This window comes from Danio rerio, chromosome 20 (genome assembly GCF_049306965.1).
Source record: "Danio rerio strain Tuebingen ecotype United States chromosome 20, GRCz12tu, whole genome shotgun sequence".
NCBI classification, from domain to species: domain Eukaryota; kingdom Metazoa; phylum Chordata; class Actinopteri; order Cypriniformes; family Danionidae; genus Danio; species Danio rerio.
In genome coordinates, this window is record NC_133195.1 from 51,066,437 (window position 1) to 51,091,602 (window position 25,166).

At 34.7% G+C, this 25,166-nt stretch overlaps 1 protein-coding gene across 6 annotated transcripts in view; it reads right to left on the minus strand.

Annotated features, from left to right (window-relative positions):
* tfap2d (transcription factor AP-2 delta (activating enhancer binding protein 2 delta)) overlaps positions 1-25,166 on the minus strand; it is a 212,742-nt gene that overhangs the window by 160,857 nt on the left and 26,719 nt on the right. Inside the window, exons 4-6 of one of the 6 annotated variants that reach the window (XM_073932955.1) lie at positions 8,166-8,327; positions 5,593-5,723; positions 191-338 (exon numbers count right to left, since the gene is read on the minus strand). The gene's annotated coding sequence lies outside the window, so the exon portion shown is untranslated. Of the gene's footprint in view, positions 1-190; positions 339-5,577; positions 5,724-8,165; positions 8,328-16,516; positions 16,705-25,166 lie in introns of those variants that run through there. The other 5 variants (XM_073932956.1, XM_073932954.1, XM_073932953.1 and 2 more) reach the window with 5 other exon arrangements.

Below are 25,166 nucleotides of genomic sequence, written 5' to 3' on the forward strand. Positions count from 1 at the left end.
ACCATTAGTGTTTTCAAAAGTATTGTTTGACCCAATCACCTCCTTTCCTAGACCCAATCGACAGTGTTTTCAAAAGCAATCCAAAAAAGAAAAGCCCTTGTGTCAGCCTGATTTTTTTTAATTACATTTTCATATCTTTCCACGTTCTCACCCTTTTATGTTTCTTTTATTTTTTTGGCTTTTGTTTTACCTGCTTTCTGGAACTGTTCTTTGCCAAACTCAAACCCTTTTGTAATGGTCAACTCCGCTCCACCTCCTAAGTCCGCTGATTTATGCAGTGATCCACTGGACAAATGGGTAACAGCGGAAAAGCCGTCCACATGGAGGTAAGGGGTCAGCTGGTCACACAAAAAGAAACAGATATAAATATATAAGAAACCTTTTAAATATTTTTCAACTGTAAACATGTTAGGCTGAATAATTCAAATAAATCATTGACTTCTGCTCTCTTCATTAGTTTCAAAAACAAAAGTTTTTGCCTCGTTTCTAGTTCAAATATTTAAAATTCTTCAATCAAGAAGCAAAAGGAAGTCAAGCAAATTAAGTCTTAAATAGTTTTGATTTCGGATTAAAGCTTATTTTAATATCATATAAGCAGATTAATTAGCTTGTTTAAAATTTTTGATTACTTGTTTCTCAAAACTGTACTTTTTTATTTGTCTAGAAAATGCTTGATTGAAAAATGTTTCAATACTTGGACTACAAAAAAGAAAAAAAGATTTGTTTTTGCACCGAAAGCAGTCTTCATTGAGCTTTCAGAAATCATTTGTATATGCTGGTTTGATTATTAAAACATTTATTTTTTTTTCAATGTTGCAAACAATGTTTAAGTACTTTCAGAAACCCTGATACAGTTCTCCTGGGTTCTTTCCAAAAAATTAAAGTAAGAGCATTTACTGTAAATTTTCATCAATTATTTATGCATACTTGCTAAATAAAAGTATTGAATTATTTTTTAAAAAGTTGAATGTTTCAAAGTAATATTTTGTTGCATAAACATCCAATAACATTTCTTCCAAATTTTTAATAAACATGTCAATAAGAGCATTTTCCTGCAATACACTTACGCTGCAATAAAATGCTTTTCTGAATTGAATTTTTTTGTCTTGTTTTAAGTCCAAATATCTCAAAATTCTTAAATCAAGAAGCATTTCTAAACAAGCAAAAAAATACCATCTTGCAGGGGCGACCAAAATGCATAGGCCCCTAAAATCGTCCTAACTTTCCCCACCCTAGCGATGCCCCAGTGCTTACCCCATAGGCCGATTATTTCGCTTGTTTTAAGGAAAAACTTACTTATTTTTGGCATATTATTTCTTAAAACAAGACATAAAAATTTAATATTAAACTAATTTCTAAAGGAGCACGTGGTCATAATTGACCCAGCTGGCCCACATTAGCTAATCATCATAATCTTCCAATCAAAGGATCCCAAGTCACTATATTTATATATATATATACAGTTGAAGTCAGAATTATTAGCCCCCCTGAATTATTAGCGCCCTGGTTTATTTTTTTTCCCCAATTTCTGCTTAATGGAGGGAAGATTGTTTCAGCACATTTCTAAGCATAATAGTTTTAAAAACCTATTTCTAATAACTGATTTATTTTATCTTTACCATGATGACATTAAACAATATTTTACTTGATATTTTTCAAGACACTTCTATGCAGCTTAAAGTGACATTTAAAGGCTTAATTAGGTTAATAAGGTAAACTAGGCAGGTTAGGGTAATTAAGCAATTTATTTTATAACGATGGTTTGTTCTGTAGATTGTCGAAAAAAAAAATAGCTTAAAGAGGCTAATTATTTTGTCCCAAAAATGTTTTTTAAAAAATTAATAACTGCTTTTATTTTAGCAGAAATTAAACAAATAAGACTTCTGGAAAAATATTTTTCCAGATGAAAAAATATTATCAGACATACTGTGAAAAAATCATTTGGGAAATATTTAAAAAAGAAAAAAAAATCAAAAGGGGGCTAATAATTCTGACTGAAACTGTATATATATATATATATATATATATATTTATATATATATATATATGCGGAGTTTGCATGTTCTCCCCGTGTCTGCGTGGGTTTCCCCAGGTTACCCGGTTCCTCCCACAATCCAAATAAATAAATAAATCATGAGCTAAGTGTGAATTCTGGAAATGATGTTTTGTCTTGTCTAAAATGCTTTTTGATTTAAGAATGTTTACATATTTGGACTAAAAACAAGACAAAAAGTAGAAAAGCATTTTTGGCATAATAAGTTTTCATTAATAATAATAAGTTTTTAGTTGCTGCTCTTGAAAAATCTAAAGTTATTCCACCAAATATTAATTTCTTAACTCTAAAAACACTATTGTGTTAATATAGGCATTATTGTCTGAATCTTTAACATAACCTTTTTGTTACTTAATAAAAAATTACAAAAATAATTTGATCAATTACAACATTCATTTATTAATTTATCATTTTTCCTTTGGACAAAGCCCTTATTTCTCAAGAGTCGCCACAGCGGAATGAACCGCCAACAATTCCACCTTAAGTTTTACGCATCAGATTCCCTTCCAGCCACAACATCAATTACAAAATAATAATAATACTGATGTTTTACTCAGGGCGTCATGGTGTTTGAGCCCCGGCTGGGTCAGTTGGCATTTCTGTGTGGAGTTTGCATGTTCTCCCCGTGTTGGCGTGGGTTTCCTCCGGGTGCTTCAGTTTCCCCACTGTAAAAAGACATGTGATACAGGTGAATAGGGTAAGCTAAAATGTCCGTAGTGTATGTGTGTGAATGTGGGAGTGAAGGGGTGTTTCCCAGTGTTGAGTTGCGACTGGAAGGGCATCCGTTGCGTAAAACTTATGCTGGATTAGTTGGCGGTTCATTCCACTGTAGCGACATCTGATTAAGAAAGAGACTAAACCAAAAGAAAATAGATGAATGAATGTTTTACTCATGCACATGACTAAAAATTAAACTAAAAAGGATCATTTTCAAAAAAGCATCAACAATAATGGACTAAATATTGTTAACACAAAGTCTGACGCATGACCTGGGTGTGTTTCTGCTAAGCTCCAGTGTAAGTGTGTGTTTGCGTGTCTTTAGTTGTAAATGTGGCGTGTGATCGAGGCCTAAGGCTGACTGCAGAAATTAAAGCACAATCAATACTGACTGATGTTTCTTCCTCTGACGAGTCAGTCACTGTGTGTGTGTGTGTGTGTGTGTGTGTGTGTGTGTGTGTGTGTGTGGGTTTGTGTCATACTCTCATTAGTAGGGTTGTTTCAAGGATTAGCAACTTCTGTATTAACCGTTAATTGCTCTTAATGACATTTAATGACTGTCAGTCAACCCAAGTCCCGCCCCTCAACCTGTCAATCAAACTCTCCCAGGTGAATCTCTGCTTTTCTTTTCATTGACTTCTATTGTTTTCCCCTTTGATATACAATATTTTTTGTTTCACACAATCTATCCTTCTGTGGTTGAGAGAACAAAAACCTTCACCTGTAGAGATGAAAAACCATCCCCCAGAAAAGCAGTAAACTAACTAATCTGGCTCTGCATATCTTTCCTCTTTTTAAATAATAGTACACTAATTTAAATACTTAATAATAAAACAATCAAATATAAATGATGATATTCTGCATTCACTCGTTTTTATAGTTTCATTAACATGCTATTTAATTACTTTAGGACATTTACCTGAAAGGTGCCGTTGGCTCAATAAATACAATCTTTATTTTTTAAAATTATTATAGATGACTATATTTGATTTCTAAAAAACAAAAAACTAAATAATAATGTAAAGTATGCATCTTTAATATTAACAAATATAATTTCAAACATTGTTTTAAGTTAGGGTGCTAACTTAAAACAATGTTTGTTTTTCGAAGGACATCCTGGGATTTTTAATGACCACAGAGAGTCGGGACCTCGGTTTAACGTCTCATCCAAAAGACGGCACTCACTAAGCAGTATAGAGTCCCTGTCACTATACTGGGGCATTAGGACCCACACAGACCGCAGGTTGGGCGCCCCCTGCTGGCCTCACTAACACCACTTCCGGCAGCAACCTAGTTTTCCCATGTGGTCTCCCATCCAGGTACTGACCGGGCGCAACCCTGCTTAACTTCAGTGGGCGACCATGTAGCCGAAAATATTCATATTTGTATTTCACATAAATAATATAAACTAAATGTCATATATGCAACATATATTTTGAAATATTGCAAATGATCATTGAACTTGTACATCAATGTTCAAATATTATATATGTGTTCATATATGAACATATTTATATAATTATATATATTTGAACATTAAGTCGTTCGTTTTTTTCATATATGCACACAGTTTTAATAACAATGGTTGAAAAAAGACCAATATACATATTTCGAAATATATGTTGATTACAGCGGGTAAAATAAATATTGAGCGCGTCACCATTTTTCTCAGAAAACATATTTCTAAAGGTGCCGTTGACTTGAACTTTTCCCTGGATTTTGGTAATAACCAAAGAAATCCATTTAGGCAAAGAAAACAAATCCAATTAGTTTACAAATGAAGTTATGCATAATAAAATACACTGACGCAGGGGAAAGTATTGAACACATGAAGAAAGGAAGGTGTAGAAAGGCAGTGAAAGCCCAGACAGCAGCTGAAATCTCTCAGTATTCTTCAGCAAGCCTCTGCCCTTCCTCAGTGTAAATGAATATCAGCTGCTTTATTCCAACATCTACATTAGCAGGAGGATGAAGATGAAACCAGGGCGGACATTTCAGCAAGACAATGATCCAAAACACAGCCAAGGAAACTCTCAAATGCTTTCAGAGAAAAAGAAAATCAAGCTGTAGAATGGCCCAGCCAATCACCTGACCTGAATCCAATAGAAAATACAAATCAAAGCTTAGATTTGATAGACGAGACCCACAGAACCTCAAGATTTTTACACTCTGTTGTAGTCTGTGAAAAACTTACAACTGAGCAATGCACGTGACTTCATTCTCCACTGGCATCTTTAAGCTGCCAGCACCAAAAAAAGCCTTTTATATAAAGTATTAAATATATTTCAGTCACAAAACAAATTTTTCAGATTTTATTGTTTACTGTTTTTACCAAAATCTGCTTCAATTCCATGACAACAGCTCCTTTAGAAATATTATTCCCAGGAAAAAAACATGACATGATTTTCAATACGTATTTTCACCGCTGTGCATGACATGTATTTTATACATGTGAAATCCAAATATGAATCTGCATGTCATTTGCATATATTTCCATGTGTCATATTTCTACATGGAAGTCAATAATTGCATCATTGCATCAAAATTTTTTTCACATTTTGCATCAAATGTCAGTTTCTGAGTTGAGTCGATCTACTTTTTTTAAAATGAATGAGAAAAATGCGTCTATGTCACTACTATCGCACTATAATGATCTCTCTTTTATTTATATGCGCCTGTTTGTTCTGAAGCTCCGCCCCCGACCGGGATCTCAACCTCATATTTAAAATATCAGACAAAGTGCTGTGATGTCACAAAGCATCAATGTCCAGTGTGTGTGTAAATGTGTGTTAGAGAAAGAGCTTAACTGAAGCCTTTTCTACCGTTCTGCGCTCTTTTCTTTTCTTCCTCCATCTTCCTGTCACTCTCTGCTGTGTCCCTTCTTTCCAGGCTGGCTGTCTCTCTCGGTGTCTTTCAGCTGCTGAATGCGGGACGCTCGGCACAATCTATAGGCCTGGGGGAAACAGCAGAGAAGAGAGAGAGACGGAGGGAGAGAGAGACAGGCCACTCAGTCAGTGTCTGCAGATGAACATGGTGCCCAGAGCCAGACAAACAGGAAGCTCATTGAGCATCTCCAACTCTGACAGCACAATCAGCCTGACACTGCAGCCGTGCACTCTCACACACACATACAGTATACACACATATAAACAACACATGCACATTCAAACACATACAGTATACACATATGCACAAACATATAGAGACATACAGTAGATGCATGCACATATGCACACACACACACACATATGGACATGGATACAAATTCACATATACAGATTTGTACACACAAACGCACACATATCCACATATATACAACCATATGCACACACATATGCACATACAGCAAGAACAAACATAACATACACATACATGCTCACATATACAGACACGTGCACACATATACACAAATGTACATATACACACAATTACACACAAAAATACAGCAAGCGCACACATACACATATATGTACACACACGCAGACACATGTGCATACACATATACTCAACACAAGCATACAGAAACACATACACACCTATACACACACATACAGCAAGCACACACATACACATATATGTACACACACACACACAGACATGCATATACGCTACACAAAAATACAGAAATACACACACACACACACACACACACACACACACATCTATTCACAAACATGCACATATATGTACACACACACACACACACACACACACACATATATACTGTACACAAACATACAGAAAAAACATGCACACCTATACACAAACATACAGCAAGCAAACACACATATACTGTATGTACACACATACAGACATACACACACACATACACAAATATACAGCAAGTGCACACATACACATATATGTACACACACACACATACACAAATATACTTTACACAAACATACAGAAACACATACACACCTATACACAAACATACAGAAAGCGCACACATACACATATATGTACACACATGCAGACAAATGCACATACACACACATATACACAAATATACACAAACATTCAGCAAGCACACACATACCCATTAATGTACACACACACAGACACATATACACATACAAACATACAGAAACACATACACACCTATACACAAACATACAGCAAGCACACACATACACATATATCTACACACATGCAGACAAATGCACATACAAACACATATACACAAACATACAGAAACACATGCACACCTATAGGCAAACATAAAGCAAGCAAACACATACACATTAATGTACACACACACACACACACAGACACATACACACACATATACACAAACATACAAAAACACATGCACACCTATAGGCAAACATACAGCAAGCGCACACATACTCATTAATGTACACACACACAGACACATACACACACACATATACACAAACATACAGAAACACATACACACTTATAGGCAAACATACAGCAAGCGCACACATACTCATTAATGTACACACACACAGACACATACACACACACATATACACAAACATACAGAAACACATACACACTTATAGGCAAACATACAGCAAGCGCACACATACACATTAATATACACACACACACAGACACATACACACACATATACACAAACATACAGAAACACATACACACTTATAGGCAAATATACAGCAAGCGCACACATACACATTAATATACACACACACACAGACACATACACACACATATACACAAACATACAGAAACACATACACACTTATAGGCAAACATACAGCAAGCGCACACATACACATTAATTTACACACACACACAGACACATACACACACATATACACAAACATACAGAAACACATACACACTTATAGGCAAATATACAGCAAGCGCACACATACACATTAATATACACACACACACAGACACATACACACACATATACACAAACATACAGAAACACATACACACTTATAGGCAAACATACAGCAAGCGCACACATACACATTAATATACACACACACACAGACACATACACATACATATACACAAACATACAGAAATACATGCACACCTATAGGCAAACATAAAGCAAGCAAACACATACAGTACACATTAATTTACACACATGCAGACACATACACACACACACACGCACACACACACACAAACATACAGAAACACATGCACACCTATACACAAACATACAGGAAGCGCACACATACACATATATGTACACACATACAGACACATATACACACATATACTTCACACATATACACATACTTTACTGTGTGTGTGTACATATACAGTATGTACACACACACACACACACAGACACTTCAGATCATTTTGGAAGGGCACTTTCTATCCAAGACATAAAAAGGGCATGTGCACTGCACAGGTTGAGCCCTATGTGTGCACGTACCTGCAAACATATGCGCTATAGGGGAATTATGTACGCTAAATTGTCCATTTGTGTGCATTGTGATGGGTTGCAGCTGGAAGGGCATCCCCTGAGTAAAACATATTCTGGATAAGTTGGTGGTTCATTCCGCTGTGGTGACCCCTGATTAATAAAGGGACTAACCTGAAAAGACAATGGAGGAATTAATAAATTAATGAATGAATGGATATAGTAATGAAAAGAAATCTAAAATTATTCTTAATTACTTTCTGAAGCCACCGTTAAAAAATATCTAATACTTTTTCTAAAACTACTGGATTACACAATAGTGTTCATTTTTCTGCTTCATTTTAAAATCAGTTTCACACATTAGCCCCTTTCACACAGTGATACCGATAAATTTCTGGAAAATTTCCGGAAAGACTTTACCGGTATTTTCAAAAAAGCGCTGTTCACACAGGCGAGGACGTTACGGAAATTTTCCGGAAATGAGCATTCACACATCCATTCCAAAATAGCGGTAAATTCTGACATCATTCACCACAAATGCTTTAAACGGCTGCGCTTGTATTTGTAAACATTTGACTAAATTACAAACTCTGTGGATGATCAATATTGTGAACAACTTTCGCAGGATCACTTTCGCATGTCGAGATGTTCATAATATGTGCGTGTGCAGGCGCTCATATGCGCACGCAAAGCTTGAAGGTAAACAAACAACGGCTTATCATAAGCATCTCATCGATGATTATTTACACAGTTGGCATTGGCATTGTTGACATACAAACGTAATCTGACTAACTTCTAGCAGCTAAATGTGTCTGAAAAAATATTCAAAGGCTTTTATCCTCACAAACCGCGCGGACGTTAATGCGTCTGACTGTTGTGATTGGCTAAAGCAGACGTCTCACGTCAGCACGTTCTAGACGTGCACGCGCTTATTACGGTAATCTTCCTTCTGCATTCACACAGCGCAGCATTCCGGCAAATTGCCGGTAATGTTACAACTTCTCTTTCCGGAAAATAGCCAGAACGAATTTACCGGTATTTTCAAAAAGGACCTGTTCACACATACAACCGTTCAACCGAAAGGTCTGTATGTGTGAAAGGGGCTAAAGTTTCTTTGCTTTTGTTAAATTTACCAGCAATTACTGAAAGTTTGTCTTATATTGTAAATCATACACAAAATATTTTCCAGTGTTTTGTTAGGTTTAGCTGACTTCTAGTACAATTGTAGAAACATAACGCACCCCCATGCCACATTAGGACATACATTAAAAAAAAAAAAAAAAAAAACATACATTTGACTTCTATAATTATCTCTGACTTCTTGATTGACTACAAGCCTAAATTCATTCATTAATTCATTCTTTTTTTAGCTTTTTTTTAGTTCCTATATTAATCTGGGGTGGCCACAGAGGAAGGAACCGCCAACTTATCCAGCATATGTTTCACGCAGCGGATGTCCGTCCGGCTGCAACCCATCACTGGGAAACATCCATACACACTCATTAACAAACATATACTATGGACAATTTAGCTTACCCAATTCACCCACCGCATGTCTTTGGACTTGCCCACATGGAAAGAAACTATATGAGGATATATGTGCATATATACTGCATATAGGTTTCAAATATGCACATATATCCTCATAGTTTCTTTCTATGTGAGCAAGTCCAAAGACATGCGGTGGGTGAATTGGGTAATATATATATAATAATATATATGCTGTATATATGCCACATAAAGGCAATATTTCGGTGCATATATGTGCATATACAGGCCAAATAGGTCTTCTGTATTGCTTCTTCATATCCACATATAAGCCCTTTATGTTCATACATGATATGTCTCCTATATAGCTCACATCTCACTTTGGCAACTGTCATATATGATGCCTTGACTAGGTCATATATTTATTATCTAGGCAATAAATAAGAACTAACTTAAAAAAGTGCAAAGAACTTATGTATGTAAATTGGGTATCACTTGTAAGTGGCATGTTATGGATTTTAACTATGGCAAATAAGTGAGAGGAGATGGAAAGCTATGATGTCTACACGTTTTCCTGAAACATTTATAAGGTTAATTTTTATGATATGAAGCTAGTGGAAAAGAAATATATACAACACAATGGTTTGTCTTTTTTTTTCTTTCCTTTATTGTTGTTTATTCTCTTATTTTTGTTCTCGTACTATATTTATTTCTTGCACTATTTGATTAAGTAAATAGAAATTAACATTTCTTTTAAATTATGTTGTCTAGCAGCTGTATTTTAAAAATTGTACTAATATATAGGTGAATATATATGTACCCATATATGTGCATATATGTTCATATGATACAGGAAAACGGGCAATTTTATATATGTCACATATATCAGAAACCTATTTCAAAACCTATATTAAAACATATATGTTTATATATGTTTATATAGGTGGCGAGTCTGGCGACGCAGTGGCGGAGTGGGTAGCATGTTCGCCTCACAGCAAGAAGGTCGCTGAGTCGCTGGTTCGAGCCTCGGCTCAATTGGCTGTTCTGTGTGGAGTTTGCATGTTCTCCCTGCCTTTGCGTGGGTTTCCTCCGGGTGCTCCGGTTTCCCCCACAGTCCAAAGACATGCGGTGAATTGGGTAGGCTAATTTGTCCATAGTGTATGAGTGTGTGTGTGAATGTGTGTGTGGATGTTTCCCAGAGATGGGTTGCAGCTGGAAGGGCATCCGCTGCGTAAAAACTTGCTGGATAAGTTGGCGGTTCATTCCGCTGTGGCGACCCCGGATTAATAAAGGGACTAAGCCGACAAGAAAATGAATGAATGAATGAATGAATGAATGAATGTTTATATAGGTGCTTTCCGTGTGGGTGTGGGAAAAACCGGAGCACCAGGAAAAAACACATGCGAACATGGGGAGAACATTGCAAACTCCACACAGAAACACCAACTGACCCAGCCATGTCTCGAACCAGCGACCTTCTTGCTGTGAGGTGATTGTGCTACCCACTGCGCCCCTAAATAAGAATTTAATTATATAAGAAATTCATTATTTATAAATATAATGCATAACAAATCCATCTACAAAGTGCATAAATAACATTTATTTAATTTATTAATTGAATTGCTACTGTTTAATATAAACCTTATGATAATCATCAATGCATCATCCTACCTACACTCTTAAAAATATTTAACTTTAACTATAAATATTTGCATGTTTCTTTGACCAGTTTTCAATTTTATCTAACAATTTTGCAACCGGTGCTTCCCAATACTGAGTTGCAGCAGGAATTCGCTGTGTAAAACATATGCTGGATAAGTTGGCGGTTCATTCCACTGTGTTGACCCCTGACAAATAAAGGAACTAAGTCAAAGGAAACTGAAAGAATTTTGCAATCACATGTATTTAAGGTAACCCAACACTATAACATGACCATGTAGTTGAAGCATGCTATGTTCTTTTATTTTTATGTGAAGCCAAATATTATGAACCTCTATCCTAAAAGAAGCAGCCAAACAGACCACGATTGAACAAGTGTTAACATGGACACACTCTCATCCATCAAAACACATTAACACAGTTAATACTTAAACTCATCCTGTCTGAGAAGACGTTCAGAGACTGATAGACACTGAAATAATGACCACCGACACACACACACACACACACACACACACACACGCGTGGGCCTTAGAATGAGGGCGAGGACTGCAGTGTGGCAGAAATTTCAGAGGGATGAGTGTGTGTGTGTGTGTGTGTGTGTGTGCATTTGGAGGTGGGGTCTGGGGGGAGCGCATGTGTGTGTGTGTGTGTGTGTGTGTGTGTCTTTGGGTTGGGGGGGGAATGGTGTCAGCTGCACAGGCAGCAGAAAGCAACATCTTAATAAAACAGCCTGAGGCAAAATCCCATTAAAGACTTCACAGAGCAGCCAGGTACACACACACACACACACACACACACACACACACACACACATACGCACACACACACACACAATATACAATACATCTGTCTGTCTTTGTGTATGACAGTGTGTGAATTCATTTGGACTGTGTAAGTCTGTGTGTGAGTGTGTGTGAGTGTGTGTGTGTGTGAGGGGTTAGAGACCTCACTGCGACCTCAGTACCTTCAGACACGTTCAGAGAATACCAATAAGAAAGAACAATTCTTTGATGTATTTTGTGTGTTGGTGAGGGATAGAAAACTTTTCTTTTTTTTTTATTTTGGTTTGTGCGTGCTACATTTTTGGGGGCCTGCCGGATTGTTCAATATTTCACTATATTTACCTTTACTACAAGTCATGGAGGGAGACAGTTCTGTGAAAGCAGCAGCAGCATTCTGGCCAAACAAACACACACAAACACGCAGCACATACAAACAACGTTTACAAACGACGCTCTGCGGATTAGCATTTTATGTATGGAGGCAGATGAGAGAGAGGAACATTAGCGCACATAAAAAAACATCCAAAATCTGTCAGAGCGCAAATGGGATGTCGGGAGGGAGGAAAGGGAGTATAAAAAAAAGAGAGAGACAGACGCAGAAGTTAAAACTCTCTGGCTTTTTCTGCCCAAACGCAGAACTTCACGTTTTTGTAAACTATTGTTATGACAGCATGTCACTTCGGTTTGAGCGTCAGCGGTTAGCGCAGCGGCGCGGGCTGAGCAGGGCGGTGCAGCGATCTTTAGCGAGACCCTAAGGCTATTGTCATAAAGCTCAACGGCGCTAACAGCCAACTCTAATTCACTTGTCAACTGCCTGATAAAATACTGCACAAATGCCATTTTAACTGAAGCAGCTAATAGGGAAGTTTATAGGCCTTCTAGTGCTGCACGCGCAAGCGTCTTCACACCAGTCGTCATCTAAAGCATATTACAATAATCAGGCTGATGTAAATCTGCATTATCTGGTTAAGTAGATTCGGTTAAGTCGCCTGTTAACCCTTGTAATCCAGACAGCCAGCGAGTCCTGACCCGACTTTGAATGCTAAACTAAACCCTTTAATCTGAGTTTTAAGGGCTAGCGCTATTGACTGTTGTGCTAATGAACACGGCTCTGCTAACAAGATAAAAACAGTGCGGAATTGACAGTAGTGGATTTAAAAAAAAAAAAAATACATGGTTTTGTTTCCATGGTGTGGAGTTGGAGAGTTGATTTAGAATGGAAGTATCGTGTTTGGTTTGTTTGCACCTGGAGGCAGGAAGGGATGGATAAATCTGGTCTTATTTTAATCAGTAAAGTGTGAACTCTTGTGCCTTAACATGTAAAGCTGTTAGATAATAATGCTGAACTTGATTGTAAGAATCTATTGAGGAAAATAAAGCAGAGGTGTAACAGAGTGGTAGGCCTATTTAGATGGTATTTTGACCCATGGTTTTACTACATTTACTGTAGTTTAACTAGTGTGTTTGTGGTAAAACTGGCTATAAAAATGGTTATCGCTCTGCCAAAAATAAAAAAATAAAACTGAAAAGAATGTTAGCCATGTTTCTAACCACACTTTTGACAACAAATACCATGAGAAAACTAGAGTTAGTGTTACTAAAACATGGTTATTATGTGGCTACAATAGTTTAGCTATTATTTACACTATCACTACAATAAAACCATGATTAATTTGTGAACATAAGCAACCATAACCCCAATAGGAGATACATTCAACAGAACTGGAAGGAAACAATGGAGGATTTGAATTGTTTGGCCTACTGTACTTTAAGTAACATGAGTTTATATCAAAATAACATCATCATTTTATTTGTTTGTTTGCACCTGGAGGCAAGAAGTGACTAATAAATCTGGTCTTATTTTAGTCAGCAAATTATGTGACGTCTTTTGCCTTAACACGTAAAGCTGCAGGTAGATGATAATACCAAACTCGATTGTAAAAATATATTGAAGAAAATAAAGCTTAGGTGTAACTGAGGCCCACCTGTGGTAGGCCTATTAGATGTGATTTTCACCCATGGTTTTACTACATTACCTGTAGTTTAATTAGTGTTTGTAGTACAACTGGTTTTAAAATCTGCTAAAAAATAAAACTGAAAATAAAATTACTCATGTTTTTAACCACACTTTTGACAACAAATACCATGCGAAAACTAGAGTTAGTGTTACAAAAACATGCTGGTTTAGCTATTATTTACACTATTACTACAATAAGGCCATGTTTTATTTGTGCAAATCTTGATATAGCTACAAAAACAATCCAAATCCCGATAGGAGAAACAATCAACAGAACTGAAAGTAAACACGGAGAGGTAGGATTTGAATTGTTTGGCCTACTGTACATTAAGTAACATATGTGTATATCAAAATAACATCATATTTTCATTTGTTTGTTTGTTCATTCGATTGATAAATCTGTTCTAATTTTAATCAGTAAAACATGTGAAGTCTTTTGCCTTAACACTTAAAGCTGTTAGATAATAATACCAAACTCGATTGTAAGAATATATTAAGGAAAATAAAGAGGCCGAGGAGTAAAAGAGGCCCACATTGTGGTAGGCCTATTAGATGGTATTTTGACCCATGGTTTTACTACATTAACTGTAGTTTAATTAGTGTTTGTCATATATAACAATGGTTATCAAATTTATAATCAATCTGTTAAAAAATAAAACTGAAAATAAAGTTACCCATGTTTTAACAAGACTTTCTACAACAAATATCATGCGAAAACTAGAGTTAGTGTTACTAAAACATGTTTAATATGTGGCTACAGTGGTTTAGCTATTATTTACACTATTACTACAATAAAACCATGATTAATTTGTGCAAAACTTGATATGGCTACAAAAACATCCATAATCCCAATAGGAGATACAATCAACAGAACTGAAAGGAAACAAAGAGACGTGAGTTTTGAATTGTTTGGCCAATTATACATTAAGTAACAGAAGTGTATATCAAAATAACATCATATTTTCATTTGTTTGTTTGCAGCTGGAGGCAAGAAGCGATGGATAATTCTAGTCTTATTTTAATCAGCAAAAACTATGTTAACTCTTGTGCCTTAACACGTAAAGCTGTTAGACAAAAGACCGAACATGACTGTAAGATACTATTGAGGACAATAAAGAGGCCAGGGTGTAACAGAGGCCATGTGTGGTATAGGCCTTTTAGATCAGGGTTCAATGCTAAGGATATTTTCTACTGGCCCGATTGGACCAGTGTTTCAGATTTTTACTTACCCTGCCAAAATTTTCACAGGCCCCGCACCCAAGAAAAAAAATAAATAAAAAAAAAAAAAATAAAAAATAAAAAATAAAAAAAAAATATATATATATATATATATATATATATATATATATATATATATATATATATATATATATATATATATATATATATATATATATATAAATGATAAATAAATTATAGCTATTTCTAAGCCAAATATTTTAAATAATGTGTCAAAAATAATGTAAATCTAGAATTTAAATATTTTAAAAATGTTAAAATATTTAGCAGTATGGAAAATGTGCAGGTATTTCATTGCAAAACAAAAGGTGGCTGACTTAAAAGTGACGGCAAACTATGCAAAACATCACTTCATCTTTTTATGGTGTTGTACCCATGTAAATGTCTGTTTTCACAATGTTAGAAACGGATGTTTTCTTTTAGCCTTATAATTTGATGTGGCCGTCATGTTGTCGTCTCTTCACTGTACTGGTTTTTACCAGGTTATGGAAAAAAATAATGTGCTCACAACATCCAATCAATAAGGGCAGTCCTTATTGTTGAGCCCTGAGATGGTATTTTGACCCATGGTTTAACTACATCAACTGTAGTTTAATTAGTGTTTGTAATAAAACTTGTTATAAAATGTTAATCAATCTGCTAAAGAGAAAATAAATAAAACTGAAAAGAAAATTACCTATGTTTCTAACCACACGTATGACAACAATTTCCATGGCAAAATACTACATAAACTGTAGTTTAATTAGTGTTTGTAGTGGATATAAAATAGTAAAAACTGGTTATAAAATGGTAATTCATCTGCTAAATAAAATAAAACTAAAAATAAAATTACCCATGTTTTTAACCACACTTTTGACAACAAATACCATGGGAAAACTAGAGTTAGTGTTACAAAAACATGGTGAATATGTAGCTACACTGGTTTAGCTATTATTTGCACTATTACTACAATAAAACCATGTTTAATTTGTGCAAGCATTGATATAGCTACAAAAACAACCATAATCCCAATAGAGGATACATTCAACAGAACTGAAAAGGATCAAGGAGACGTACGATTTGAATTGTTTGGCCTACTGTAGTGTACATTAAGTAATATATCAAAGTAAGATAATATTTTCATCTGATATCATCCCTTAAAACACTCAATGTGGTGGCACCATTGCTTTACTTACCATGAACATCAAGTTATTACCATTGTGCCGTTGTCAAACGTGCAAAACTAAACATTAGCATTACCCTGTCAACAAATGAAATGCGAACTTGCATAAGTGTGAACGACAAAAAGGTGCAACCATCTACTCTCTTATACACATGGTACTACTCTAATGCTTCTCAAAGGATACCATGGTAGTTCCAACGTACTTATAGTTCGTTTTAAGTAGGTTTTGGTTACGGTGTGCTTGTGACGCCCCCTGCTGGCGCGAACAGAAGTTGTTTCACTCAAACAAGCGCAGCTTTCGGGTCAGAAGAGCACATAAGAGCTTCACACAGGTGAGGTGAAGCTCACAAGGACGAATTGATGCAGTTTCTGCCACTTAAATACCTATTTGCAGTCACTTTAACCAGTAATTTATAAACAAAAATAGTAAACAAGTTAATGAACGCGGAGGAAAAGAGCGGGTCGATATTACTGTGGCAACAGCGACATCTGCCGACTCATCTTACTACTGTTACCAAAGTGAGCAGTTCCCGCCAAAACATCCTGCTTCATTTTACTACACTAAAACTCGATCTTAAGATATTCTGTTAAATACAACGACAAATATAACGAAAGCGTTTTATATTATTGCAGTAACTGACTGGTCAATGTTGTTTAGCAATTCAGGCGTGCTAAATTATACCATACAGGTAAACTGAGGAAGAGAACGTAAGTATGCCCTGCTCATTACCGTCATGCCCTACGGTCATATGGCATAACACCTTGTTTTGGGTAAAATTATTGTAGCAAATACATTTGCATGAATATATTGACTCCAATTATATTTAATTGAAATTTGCTTCACGTTGTGTAGCTTACTTTAGGGGTGTGGTGCAAACAAACATTTCCAGCACTATATATTTCCTTAAACTGAGCCATAATAATGTGCCACAGAGACTCAGCGATTATATACAGCAAATTTATGTAAAATGATGAAAGACAAGTCAGTTTTGGCCATAAAGTGCATAAAACTGAATAACACTTCCACAATATAAAATCTACAAATATGCTGGGTCATCTTAACTCACTGCTGAGCCAAATATAGAGTTACCGCACAGTTGTGTTAAAACAAAGCCATTTAATGTAATGTTAATATTTTTCTACCAAAATATGGAAACTATTTCTGTCTTTTTTGGGTAAGCAAGTATTTTACAGTACTTTAGAAATACTCAACAATGCATTTGTCAAGGTTTTCAAACTATTATTTGATTTACCAAAGTGACACAAGTGGCAATTTCACATCCGTCACATCCATAACAGAGAGATATCACATCCATAATGACACTTTTTCCTCATAAATGTGAAAATATTCAATGAAATAAAAAAAATAATTTTTGATCTTGAGGAGAGCAACTCTTATCACTTTGATTATTATTATTTATTTTGGGTTGTGCAGTTTAATTCATAGAATTTCTACAAAATATGTTGTATACTGTAAACTCGCAGCCTTTTTTTGTCACATCTATAACACATGTTCATTTCCCTCATTTTAAATACAAAACATGTTTACAGATTGATATTTTTCTGATCCCTTAAGTCTGTGGTTAGTTGTTTTGGAAAATATAAACAGAAGTTTCAACATAATGTTAACATAGACTTTCTATGAGAATTTATGTTTTGATTTTTTACTGCAAATGTCACATCCACAACGCTGGAATTGCTCTTATACAAAACAACAACATTGTATTTGTCCATATTTGGCCTAACAAAAAAATAATAATAATAATAGCAATATTTATCCCAACTAATTGTTATTTACACTCCATCCAGACACTTGCGTTCCGCTGATCAGTTTTTATTAAATGTTCCAAAGGCCCACCTCAAAATTAGGACAGAATGTGCTTTTGTCATAGCAGGTCCTCGCCTCTGGAACGCCCTGCCATTAGAACTAAAAAAGGCTTCGTCGCTGCCTATTTTTAAGTCTAAATTAAAGACTCATTTATGTCGGCGCCAATAGCCTAGTGGTTAGTGCGTCGACACATAGCACCAAGGTGCTTATGGCGACCTGAGTTTGATTCAAGGCTCAAGGTCCTTTGCCGATCCTTCCCCTATTTCTGCTCCCCACACTTTCCTGTCAGTAAAATCTCCACTGTCCTATCCCAATAAAGGTGAAAACCACTACAAAAAAAGAGACTCTTTTATTTTCTGGGTCTTTTGAAGCATAAGTCCTTCTCTTCAGGATCAAAACGGTCCTGTTCTTAATCTTGTTGTTCAGTGTGGTCAACTGTGGTAGCATCTTTTAATTAGGTAAAATGTTATACACGTTTACAACTGCCACATGGCTCCACAAAGTGCTTTACAGAGAACAAATAAACAAAAGATATGTGCATAAAAACAGTAACAACAATAGGCACATAATAGGAAAGAATATAGAAAGTGTAACAATAAAAAGAGCAATATATATATATAAAACAAAATGTCTATATATATATATATATATATATATATTTTATAGAAAGTGTAACAATAAAAAGAGCAAAAAAATTATATATATATATATATATACATATATATATATATATATATATATATATATATATATATATATATATATATATATATATATATATATTGCTCTTTTTATTGTTACACTTTCTATATTCTTTCCTATTATGTGCCTATTGCTGTTACTGTTTTTATGCACATATCTTTTGTTTATTTTTTCTCCATGCGGCAGTTGTAAACGTGCTATATAAATAAGTTGAACTTGAACAATTTTGCTTGAACATTGGCATTTACTGTGAATTTTAATTGAGAAATACCTTGCATTGTATGAAGGGATTTATAAACAAAACCGACCTGGCATTTACATTATAGCACTATTAACAGCAACAACAAAGATGCACAAACAAAAGCTCACACATTCAACTGATCAAAACAGACAGTAGATGCTTATAAAAGAGAGAGAGGGGGATTTTATTGGATACCTTGTGTGGAATATAGCAAGTTTCCAGAAAAGCCATCAATGTGTATAAAAAGTGTATAAAAGTCCACTTAAAATACAGATTTGCATTTAAAATTGTTAAAAGGCAACTTATTTTTTATTTTTTTTAAAGAAATTTCCAATAATAACATCATTACTGTTATCACAAAACTATAATATAATAAAAACTATACAATACCGTAATTAATAGTTTGTTAACAGAACCATCTTCATCCACTATTCTGAAAAAATACTACAGCAACTTATAGTAAAAAGGCTACTACTAAAGTGTTTTTGAACCATAAAGTACTTGAATAAGTCTGTTATGGTAAGTTGCTATGGTAACTCAACAAATATAGTAGCCCAATCTAAACAAAATACCCCATACTGTACAATACACCAGTTTACTGTAGTAAAAACTAAAGTATACGACAGTATATAGTAACAGTTTATCACTTCACTAGTTAAAATTACCGTATGCAGGAGCATTCAATAACAAAATGTTTTAAATAACATTATATATATATATATATATATATATATATATATATATATATATATATATATATATATATATATATATATATATATATAGTATAATACACTTTACTATCACTGAAGGAATGATTCATTGGATTTACTCCATTTATTTTTTCTTTTGAGGCAAGTGGTTGCAAATATTTAATTTGGGCTGAATGTAAACAAACCAAATTTAGTATTTAATTCATTTATTTTCTTTTCAGCTTAGTCCCTTTATTAATCAGGGGTTGCCACAACGGAATGAACCGCCAACTTTTTAAGCAAATGTTTTATGCATCGGATGCCATTCCAGCTGCAACCCACTGGGAAACACCCATACATTCTTATTCACATTCATACACTACGGACAATTTAGTTTACGCAATTCACCAATAACACATGTCTTTTGACTGTGGGGGAAACCGTAGCACCCGGAGGAAACCCACGCCAACACAGTAAGAACATGCAAACTCCACACAGAAATTGCAAGTGAACCAGACGAGGCTCTAACCATCGACCTTCTTGCTGTGAGGCGACATCCCTACCCACTCAGCTGCCCAAATTAAGTAATGTTCAACTCAATTCGTTTGCTTGAATTTGGCCCATAATTTGTTTGCAACCACTGGATTTACACCAGGCATGTCCAAACTCAGTCCTATAGGGCCGGTGTCCTGAAAAGTTTAGTTCCAACAATCAGACACACCTGGGCCAGCCAATCAAGCTCTTTCTAGGCTTTCTAGAAACCTCCTTGCAGGTGTGTTAAGGGAAGTTGGAGCTAAAATCTGCAGGACACCGGATCCTCCAGGACTGACTTTAGACAACCCTGATTTACACACACACACACACACACACACACACACACACACACACACACACACACACACACACACACACACACACACACACACACGTACACTTAAAAAATAAATATTTGGATTTACAAAGAAAACAAAAAACATGGTGAGTGCACTCAAAAATTACTTTTGCAGCTTGTTCGAGCTACTTATTTAAAATGAGTTAAAACAATTCCTTGTGATTTTGGGGGGACAACTTAATTGTTTTATAATAAATCCACTTAAAAACAAAAATGTGAAAACAAAAAGAACTAAAAGGCAACGACCAATCTGTAAACAATAAAAACCTTTTGAGAGGCTTAGGCTTAAGACCGGGGCTGCACGACGTTGCAAAACCACCCAAATTTTTACTACCCGCCTAAGTCATTTTTTACCCGCAAAAACGAATTCAAAACTGCCCGATTGGGCAGGAAACTGCTTAATCTGGCAACACTGGTTGTGGAACCCAGTATTTTTTACACACTCAAAAAAAAAAAAGAAAAGATTACTTGTTCAAACTACCTGTTTAAAATAAGCTGAAAGAACACAGTTCCTGTATTTTCTTTGGGCAATTTATTTATTTATTTTTTGTTCAGTCCACTTAAATTTCACTCAGTTTCACTATTAACCGAGATTTTATTTGTCATTGTTAATTAATCGTAAAGATTTCTCAACACCGAACAAAACTGCTGCAACTAAACAAAGTTATGCCAACTGTGCACTAGTTTGAAGTTCTGAGCTTGTACAATGAGGCTAACTAACTATGACTAAAGCTTTTAACAAAAAAATGTATTCACATATTATGTCTTTTGCGTGCGCAAGTTTGTTATTTCTAATGGAGGTGCGGCTTGCATTGCGGCTCACGCTTTCCAGGTTCACCTAGTTGAAAGAATGCCACGAGCACACCGCGAGTCACATGACACGAACTGGCCCGTTCAGCTTCATACTTTGTATAGAATATACACATTTCTACTCCAAAGAGAAAAAGAAAAATACCAAACCATTTTGTAATGTAGTTGATCAAAAGTGCCTTTCAGATTTTCAGCAGCCTTTGACAACATTTATTCTCTTTAAAAGGGAAATACTTAGCTAATAGCTTAGATTTACATTAGACAAATACTGTTTTTTTATTTTATTTATTCCAATCTTTTATTGAATTGTTTATTCATTGTTCTGTCATTTATTTTTTTAGTGTAAAATGATTACTTCTGTTTAAATGCCAAAACTTTATTTTGCCACTTTTTCACTTATTTTTAAGTCCAAAGAGAAATAGACTACTGCAGGGGTTCTCAAACTCTTTTCATCAAGTACCACCTCAGAAAAAATTGTCCCTCCAAGTACCAACATGACCAGTACTGAAATACAGTCACGTAGTAGACCTAAACAGCTACAGCTCTGCACAGTTTAAAAACATGGCAGATTTATTAATATTATTAATATTATTTATTATTATCGTCCCCTTTAAACCCTATAAATAGTTTGAACATTAACACTGCTGTGCTTATATGTAAAAAAACAAACAAAATAAAATGTCAATGTTTAAATTAAAATGTGCTTTTAAAAGTTCTTTAAAAATGATAGGCTACTTTTCTTAAAAAGTAAAAAAAAAAAAATCTCCTGTACTTAAATGTAAAGTGTTAACCTATAGTATCCTATTCATCAAAGCCTGGAAATGCTGCTTGGACTTCATAAATATAGGCTATAAGTTCAAAACAAGGTGTTTTGAACTTAATGAATGCATAACATACTTGATAATCATGATTATTTCTCAGACTATAATCGTACAACCAAATTCTATAATCGTTGCATACCTACTCCAGAATATCTTCTCTCACAACAAATTGTTGTAACCTCCTAATAAGATATAATCTCTTCATTGCTTTTAAAAACAAATACATTCTACATTTCCAGCAAATGTCAATTTACTATCAATAAAGGTTCTTTAATATTTAAAACATTGAACTGTCTCTATTTCATGTCCCTTAAGGACCAGAGATTTCAATGCTTGAGTAAGGAATAGTTTATTTCTGCTAACTACCATCTCCTTGGTTTTATTCAAACTTATCTCTAGTCATACACCAGTTTTGAAGCAAATTTATAGATCTATAACACAAGATAACTGGCCAACAAGTGCCATATCATCTGCATATTTATAGCTTAAAACTTGGATCTTAAGTTCTTTTATGTCAGGGCTGTCCAAAATCTGTCCTGGAGGATCCGGTGTCCTGCAGATTTTAGCTCCAACTTGCCTCAACACACTTGCAAGGATGTTTCTAGAAAGCTTAGTTGATTAGCTGGCCCAGGTGTGTCGGATTAGGGTTGGAACTAAACTTTGCAGGACACGGGCCCTCCAGGACCGTGTTTGGACACCCCTGGTTTATGTAAAGAGAAAAAAAGTAGGGCGGTGTAATATTTGGACTGTAATATACCCTACAGTTGTAGACAGCATTGGGTAATTTATACTACAATATTTTGTACGCTATGCATTTTCTGGTAGACTATTGCATGTTTTCTAATGCTTCAGTTCGAACGCACATCTGAATCGATTCATTTCTGTTCCTGGTAATATGATTTATTAGCAACCGCGACAATCTCTATAAAAGAATGACTATGTTTTGAGGAAGAATGAACTATTTGTGCTCACCTTAGCCTGATTCAATTTAAAGTATTTCATAGAATCCATTTCTCAAAAACAATCTATCTGAAAATTTTCCCAATATCGATGACAGATGTCATGCACCAAGATGTAATTTAAGTCATATGTTCTTTATGTGCCCTATGATACAGAATTACTGGGTTAATTATTTTACAATTATGTCTAAGGTGTTGCAGGTAAATTATAGACCCATCCCCTGATGTTGCCATTTTTGGGGTTCCAAAGATTTGGTCCCAGTTTAATTGTAAAGAACTTGATATTTTGGCATTTACCTCATTATTAGCTAGGCGTTGTATACTACTTCACTGGAAATCAAATAAGTCACCAAATACATACCAATGGCTTGTGGATACCATGCATTTTCTAAAGTTGGAAAAGGTTAGATGCTCTGGAAAACGAATTTCTTTAAAAAGTGCCAATGTTTTATAACTTACTTTAACTTTCTTTACATCTTGCCTTGCATTTAATAAATGCACTTTCCTTCCTTTTTAGTTCATTTATGTCGTAGTAATTACATTTTTGTTTGTCTTCTTTCACTATTATCATCTTTTACTGTTTAATTGTAAAAATTTACTTTCAACATTGACAATGTAACTGAACATTTGATCGTGATTGTTGAATGACTGCATTCAGTTAGTTGTAATTTTCTGTACACTTTTATTAGTCTTGCTTCCATTTTTCTTTTCCCCTTATTATAATTTTTTTTAGTTCATATTTTTTCTCCTCTCTTTTGTAAAATAGGAAGAAAAAAATTTTTTTTTTCGAAATAAAAAATTTGAACATAAAAAAAAGAATGAGTCACAAAGTGAAATTTTGAATTACTTTGGATTGTTACCTAATTAGACAAATAAATAAATAAATAAATAAATAAATAAATAAATAAATAATAGATAAAATACCCCTAAAAGCAACAGGAAACATTGAAACAATTATTGACCACTTCAAATAGCCTAATTTTGTTGGAAAAATGCTCTTTTGTAATATATTTTATTCTGTATAATTTGTATCTTTATTATTTATGTATTTTTTGTTGGTCAGTTATCTACGAAACAAACAAAACAAATGAATACATTTTAGGTGAAGTGAGGTGCAAATAATACTGTTTGGCCTTAATGGAATTATGAATTACATTCAAGTAGGCCTATTGGGACATAAAATATAATATTTCTGCTGATTTTCTTTATAATTTGAGTGATGAATTACAGTATCGCAATACTACTTGGTATCGTGATACTTCAGCTGGTATAGTATCTTAAGATTAATTAATGGTAACGCGACAACCCTATATTGTAGTATTTAAAACACTTTGTTAATGAATGCTCCTTCATACTGTCGTATTAACTATAGTGAACTAATAAACTGTTTGATATTGTAATATACTTTAGTTTTCACTACAGTAAAACTGATGCATTGTAGTGTAATTTACCCTATAGTGGTAGAAAACTACAGTATTGGGTCATTTGTTTATATTGGGCTACTATATTTGTTTAATAATGTTCAACTTAATTTGTTTGTTTAAATTCAGCCCGTATAAATTGTTTGCAACCACTTACCTTAAAAAAATGGAGTAAATCCAATTCAATAAATTTTTCAGCCGTACAAAAGTGCATTATTTAGTAAACACTTTGTTAATGAATGCTCCAGCATACTTTAGTAGTACCTGATAAACTGTTATAAATACTGTAGAATACTT